This window comes from Cryptomeria japonica, chromosome 11 (assembly GCF_030272615.1).
Source record: "Cryptomeria japonica chromosome 11, Sugi_1.0, whole genome shotgun sequence".
Lineage (NCBI taxonomy): Eukaryota > Viridiplantae > Streptophyta > Pinopsida > Cupressales > Cupressaceae > Cryptomeria > Cryptomeria japonica.
In genome coordinates this window covers 44,396,346-44,404,272 of record NC_081415.1, presented here as the reverse complement: position 1 = coordinate 44,404,272, position 7,927 = coordinate 44,396,346, and positions in this window count along the sequence as shown.

Below are 7,927 nucleotides of genomic sequence, written 5' to 3'. Positions count from 1 at the left end.
GTGGCTTGTGGGATAATAGTTGTCCAACATGAGGATGTTGCTGTAAGACTATTTGTCAAAACAATAACTGGAGTAGCAGCAGATTGGTTCTATCACCTGCCAAACAGTGTGATAACAAATTGGCAGGATTTGAAAACAAGGTTTGAGGCAAGACTCAAAGTGGTTGAAGATGGACACTCTCTTTTAGCTCAATTGGCTCAGTTAAAGAAAGAGATTCTGGAATCTATGAGGGACTTTGTAGCAAAATTTGATAAGATTGTACATAAAATTTCAGTCCATCAAAAACCCTCAGATGACAATCTGAAGTATTCTTTTATAAATTCTATGGCTTCAGAAATAGGTTTTTTGATCCACAGGCAAAGAGTTGCAAATTTAAGTGGCCCCAAAACACTTGCCATTGAGTTGGAAGATGATCTAATCACAACAAGGAAATGGAAAAGAGAAGTACAGACACCCACTGCCCAACCTTTTACTTCTTCTGACCTTGTGATCTAGAGACTGATGAATGATGTGATTACTCTTAAAAGATAATTACCTAAAGCCAGTACATCATACTCATCCCCTTATCAAGACATACCTAGGAGAAATATAAATCAGTCTTTGGGATTTGGAAACAAGTCCTTGTAATTAACTCCTGCTCAACAAAGATTGGCAATTGAAGCACCGCCACCTAAAGGGAGTATGTGTGTTTTTCATCTCACAGATGAACATGATGGTAGTTTCTATCCTGAGATGGTGTGTTATGCACAATTGATGGAATCTAAAGACACCCCAAATGAGTGGGGTGAAGAAGAATCTTTAAAGCAACATGGCGACTCTGAAATCCACTTCCTAGAGTATGAGTCAGATTCAGAAAGAGGAGGTGACATTTTGGTTACTTTAGAAGATCCTTCATGCATCGTGCTCAAAAGAAATCAACAAAATGTAAAACCTTAGGGTGCCTCTTTATCTTCTGCTATACTTTTCAAAGGTAAGGATATTGTCTCAAAATTTCATAGGAATGATAAAAAATTGTAAGAGTCCTCATTGGTAAGGTCTATTGGAAAGGAAATTTCATTTGATATTGTAGAATTTTGCAAAGCCTCCCAAATTCAAATTACACCTGCCGAGTATCTTAAGTTAAACCCCAAAGAGCTAGATAGACTCGTTCAATTTGTAAAAGGAAATAATGTGTTACAAGCTAATAGAACACGACAGTAAGTAAATGCCACATTGTCTTCACACAGTGATGAATCAGCTTACCCGGTTGCTCATGAAAGGACGCCTGAAATAACTTCCCTTCAAATAGATGATGCTTTGTTAGCCCTTGAGTCAAAACCTAAGCCCTTTTACATATCATTATTTATAAATGGTCATAAATTAAACAATTGTATTATAGATTCAGGTGCATCAAATAATATAATGCCTTCTGCAGTAGCTAAAACATTAGGGTTATCCTTGACGAAATTTTTTGGCAGATGTTACTCTATGGATTCAAAACAGATTGCTCTGTTAGGACAAATTAAGAATGCTCAAGTAGTTCTTGCCACCCACCCAAATAAAAGAATCAAGTTTACTATTATAATAGCTGACATCCCAGCTAGCTATGGCATGTTCCTAAGTTGTACATTTTATAGAGACTTAGGAGGAGAAATAAAAATGGATTGGTCTCAAACCACAATTCTTGTAGGAAAAGAACAAGTCATTCTGTAGCCTAAACCAAAGTCTAAATTCACTGTTTTCCCTTCTAATGATCCAAGGGCTCAAATTCTGTATCATGAATGTCGATTTGGAAACTACATGATTTTTTCTGATAATGAGGTAGTGGGAGATCCATCACAGCCAAAGGGAGAAGAAATTTTGTGGTTAATGGAGTTTGATGGGAGTTGTGCAGCGTTAGGCTCGAGCACAGGGGTAGTGTCACTAATATATTTGGACTAGATTTCCGACTGAGGTTTCCGACGGAGAAGGTATATTGTGACCAAATTTGATTTTTTTTTTGAAAAAATGCCCGAATTCATCGTAATTCCGATGACAATTTGCCATTTGGTTTCGATGAAGAAGGCATTAGCAATGAAAATTTTCTTTTTTTCAAAAAAGTGCTCGAGTTCGTCGTAATTCTGACGACAATGACTATTACTTAAAAAAAAAGAAGAGGGCAATTCATTTGTGCATTGCAATCCCGCGTAGGTGTCCGTGGCGACTTCAACCCCCAACAACATCAAACCCGCATCGAAGGCATTTGTGCATTGCTTGCAATCCCACACAAGAGGTAGATTCTTCACCTTAATTTCATGTTGCAAAAAAATACCATTCAAAAGATTTTACAACTTTTGCTTGCTTTTATACATGCTAGCTATGTCTGCATTCTTGTGGGATATTGACCGATTGTGGAAGCAACTCTTGGAGGGCCTGAGATTCATTTTTAATGCAAAATATGTTAGGAAATGAGACATGTGATGGTTAATTGCCCTAGTTTTTAATGCAAATTGGTCAATCTTGTATTCATATTGACTATCCAATCTCAGGCCGGATGGCTGCTAGTCAAAGGTGTGGTTCCTTGAATGCGTAATACCCTGTAGGAATCTACTCCTCGTAAAACCATAGAATTGTGATTGAGGAGTGAGCATTCAATTTTGTCGCAGCATTCCCTTCCTCCCATATACGTGTTGATTGATCACTATTGTGTGAGCTAATATATAGTGCGGTGTTTGCCTCTGGTTGCTGAATCGATGGAGATCAAACCAATGCACAAGAAAACAATGGGAATGAATATTATTCAAGTGATTTCCAACCTTCATTTAGTTTTGTTCGGGCAAGCCTTTCTTTCTCTTTCCAGCCAGCCTAACACACCCGACCTGGAAGCCCTAGGGAGATACAATTGTGTTCAGTTCAGCACACTCCTAACCTAGAAGGGGTGGACTGAAAATCTCCAACCACACAACTTATCACTTTGTAATTAACATATAGTATAAAGCTAGTCTATATGACCCCTGAACCATTTTCTTACTGTCTCGGGTTACCCTAGTTTAGGGTATTGACAATTTTTACTAAATCTTCTCTATTTTAGGGTATTGGCAACTATCTCTCCTTTTGCATAGTTTTAGGTGGCATACAAAGTCATTGCCTTCTTTGGCTTCCTTGCGGCCTCAACCTCAATGATCATCTTTTGCAAACTTACTTTCTTCAATACTCTCTTCTTTATCCTTTCAAAGTTGAATTGTAGCTACTTAGGAACATCTAGATTCTCATCACTTTGGATGGACGTGTTCATGGTAGTTACAACCTACTTTGGCCTTTGTTCTTCATCTTGTTGCTTGTGCACCTAAGTTTAAAATTTTTGGAGGAGTCATCTTGGGAGTGGGGGCCTAGATAGATCCTCTTTTCCTTGTTCTCCATGCTTCTTTGACTCCATATTCTAAGTTCCTTCTGACTTATATTTCATTTTCATGAGTCAACTTATAGTTCTTAATTCAGTTATAGGCTAGTATCTTGTGTGTTGATTGTACCTCTTAGTTTGATAAGGTTTTGGGTGGAATTTAATCTCTAATATTGAGGAAAAAGTTTCCCTATAAATGTAATTTCAAAATTCATTTTGAGGGTCTAATAATTGATAGTTTAAGGTCCAAGTTTAGTAACACTCATTAGTGTGTTTTCTTTCAAAAGACATTTAGCAATAGGTTGTAGATTGAATACTTGTGCTTTGCTAGTATATTTTGAAGAATTAATGGAAATGAAGTTCATAGTTTTGCAACGGTATTGGTAGTTTTTTTTTATTGCTTGGTATTCTTTTATTTCTTTCATTTTCCTTAGTCCTGAATTAAATATTTACATTTATGAAATATCTTCTTTTTTATAATCAATTTGTGCATCTTTCGTGGTGATTGAGGTTAATAAGGAACATGTGAATGAATAGTAGTAGTTGTTCTAGAGCTTTCCTTGGTCTCATTTTCATGTTAGAATTGGCAATTTTGGCATGATAAATTATTTACATACAAGGTTATTTCTAGATTTTGTGGATAATGTGTATTTAGGTAATACTGATTATTCATTTTCTTGTAGCCTTGTTCTATCTTTTGCAATTTATTTTAACCTTTACCTTAGGCAGATTGAGAAATTGACATTTCAACTTAATTAGTGACATTTTCCCCTTGAACAACTTGATTAGGAAATGATAAATTCTAAAGATAAGCTAATTTAACTCAAGGGACTGAGATGGTATCCTACCATGAAAGATGATAGTTCTAAGCAAAATACTACCTAGTGATATGAAAGTTGATGCAAGATAGTAAGGACAACAAGGAAATTTATTTTGAACTTTGACAAGATTGAATCTTTGGGTGGAAGTTTGAATGGATTGATAGTGAAAAGGCATGCTGATGTAGAGAATCCAATAAACTCAACCAACAAGGGAGATATTTCTCCCAACTCACCTATTCAATTAGGTGTCAACCCTTCACTTACTCACAAGACCCCTCACAAGGCCACAAGTTACTCAAAAGGTTTCAATACCCCAAAACACACCCATACTCACCAACCCTCACCCAACCATTGAATCACACTCAAATAGGACAAATAAACATGTCTAAGTCACAATCCAACTCTCCACATTCAATCACCACCAACACCCTCAACCCTTATTCACACAAATCCTCCTTCAACTGGGTTTTCTAATCCCCCCCGGTACTCAACTCACAAAATGTACTAGATATCCAAAAACCAATGTACTTTCGGATACTCTTCCAAGAACCGCTAAACATATACCACCATGGGTCTTTACCCTCCCAACCACCCAAAGGTCAAAGGAAGATTCACTGCTGCAACACTCAGTTTTTGTGACAGTATCAAGCACTTAGGATAGTCACTCCTTTTATGAAAGTATCAAGATCAGATCGATACTGGACTGGGTAATAACGAAACCGCCAACAATTTATTTATCATCTCAAATAATAAAGAGAATATAGGGTTGCATCTATGAAGAAAAAAATGTTGGAAAAGACTATTTCCACCTACTTGGCCGCCGGAGTGGTTTTTGAGGTGTATTCAAAGCTTTTACTCCTTTTGTTGTATTTTCACTTGAAATATGGTTGAATTGGCTTTGTAAGCTCCTAGATACTTGGTACATGTTCTAATCGAGTTAAAAGAGTCTCAAGACTACCCTATAGTCATGCTCTACCTTATCCAACTACTCAATTAGCTTCCCAAACTTATAGGACATATGGTTTTATTCCTTACTTTGAGTTGAAATTGTCTTGGGTTAGATATACTAAAATAAGCTATTCCTTCAACTACTTCAAAAATCATCAAAAAGACTTCATACTACTATCTACATGTGTTTCTATCCTTAAGAAGTATAATTTATGCAAGTGAAAAAACACCTAAGAGGTCATAGCTACTCCTTTTGACTTGGTAATATTCATGGTTTTTCTTTGTCTATTTAACTTCATTCCTTGCATCTTACCCACTATCTTGTAGCATACTTTGTTTTCTTTTTTAGTGAATTGCATTTAGTGGACTGTTTTGCATCTTTAAAATCATTTGACAACTTCAGGAAATGGTTTTCCTTCTTTATTACTTGACTATATCATTTAATATGCATGGATGGTGTTATCATTTAATTTTCAAGATGGACCTTATATGGATGGTCCTTGCACCTTTTCAAATTGAACTTTTGCAAAAGTCCAAATTTGGAGAGGAAATTCCTACTATTTGCGAATCCACCATTCATCTTTCAAATTTTAGGTCCAATTTCCATGAATAAGGGTTCCCAAGACCCTAGTCCTATAAAAATGAGCCATGAGGAACATCATGAATAAGGGAATGAACCAAATTTATGGAAACATTGTCAAACCTAAGTACAATTAGGCATAAATAAGGCACAACCACTTAAATTGAGTCCAAACTTAGTGTATATTTTTAAAGAGATACAACTTATGATGCAATATTTAGCCCCCTCTTAGCAAGAGTATGAAATTATGCTCATTTACTCTTTGGATCGAAAATATGGAGAAACCAAATATTCTTTCACCAAGATATTGAAGAGTCAAAATGTCTACAAGTTTGGAAAGGTGGTAGCTCCCAAGACTTATGATATTGTCAATCTATAATATTGAGATAAAACAGAAGTACAAAGTGAGTAATATGAGTAACATTGGTGACACACATGGAGCATGAAAAACACAAAGTTGTGACATTTAGAACTAGTAAGATTCATATATTCTCACTAGGAACCATATCAAAAAGACAAGGTATAGATCTAGGACTAGTAAGATCCTTATATAGTTACTAGGAGTCATGTCGGAGACACATAAAATAATGATACCCAAGTTAGTAAGATCCTCTAATACTTAGTCATAGATCGCATTCTAACAACAAATAGAGACCTAATTGTGAAAGTTTGAGGTCCATTGGGAAAAAAGTTGTCATATTGCCATGACAACTTTTGCATTTCTTGTAGAAACTTCTTAAAAATATGGTTGGAAAGTTAGTTTATGGTGGTTTGAGGTTGTAACACACTTTGATGGGAATAAATAGGCCTTTGGCATGCCATCCAAGAGTTTTGCTTAATGAAATTGGGGTTTTATGTGCATTTTTTCATGCTATGTATCATATCATGCTTGATGATAAACCTTTTTTCATGCTATGTATCATATCAGGGAAGAATTTGGTGGGAAGACCAAGCAATTGGTATTTTGAAGTGGTTGATGATAGAGAGAGGGGTGAGGGGACCCTATGCAACCTTTGGAAGGGTTTGTCGATCAAACCAAATGAAATAGATTAAATTTCTATGACTGTCCTAAGGGTATTTGATTGTCACAGTCAAATTGATGCAAAATTGGCAGAGGTATGGTGGTATGAGACAATTCCCAAATAGGTATAGATGACTTTGTAAAATATAAGGGAAATACAAGGTAGGAAATGATAGATCCCCTTAAGCCTACAAATGCCCCAAATGGTTCAAATGGGCCAATTATGAAACAAGACCTTCCCAAATGAAAATGATGGTTTAGAAGGTGTAATTAGGTCTATTATGAAAGGTTCATACTATTTTTGTCCTTCTCTTCAATACCCAAATGCCCAAACCCCAATTTCCTCCTACTAGCCCTAGAGCCCCTGTTAGCCCTACAACAAGATAAATTTAATGATAACTATACAAACTTCTAAGACACACGACAAATAAAATAGATTTTTGGATACCCTTTGGCTTTTCTATAACATACTCAGAGAATTTAGCAAGTTGTTTTGAAAAGTATCTGTTGTTTTTAGATTGTCCTTCGCTTTCAAGCAACTAGAATGGTGGATTAACAAAGCAACTACAATAAATATTACTTCTGGGTACTTCTAACCTTAAAAAGGTCTTTCTAAAAATTAAATGATGAAGGAATACACAATCAATTTCAGTTTGTGAGGCCTCTAACCCCCAAAGCCCCAAATTTTCATCAAAATGCCCTAAAATCTAGGGTTTCTCCAATCTCCCAAGTCCACTCACTCTTGGATCAAATTGGTTGTTGATTCACCTTTAGATAGGTGTTTTACCAATTTCCAAATCATAAAAACTACCCCTCATGTAGGTAGACCTCTCCAACCTTCACCCTACCGAGCCTCTTCACTACGCTTCTCACTCCTTCAAATGGTGATCACCTGCACTAAACCCCTCAATTGCACATTTTAGTTGTTAGAATGTATTATAAATTTTATAAAATAGTCATCCCATGAGAAACAGGGTTCAACATTCATGGAATGACCCCATGATTGAATTTTGTCAAAGCTACCAAAGGAAAATACTCAAAAAGTTATGACAGTCAGCCCTATAATAGAATTTCAAAATGAATAATGAACTCAAATCATCCACAGAGGTACGGAATGTTGATAAAAGTACTTTAAAATGTTAGAGCATGAAAAAATTTAAAGTAAACCTTCATAAAGAATAGAAAAGATGAGAAATTAC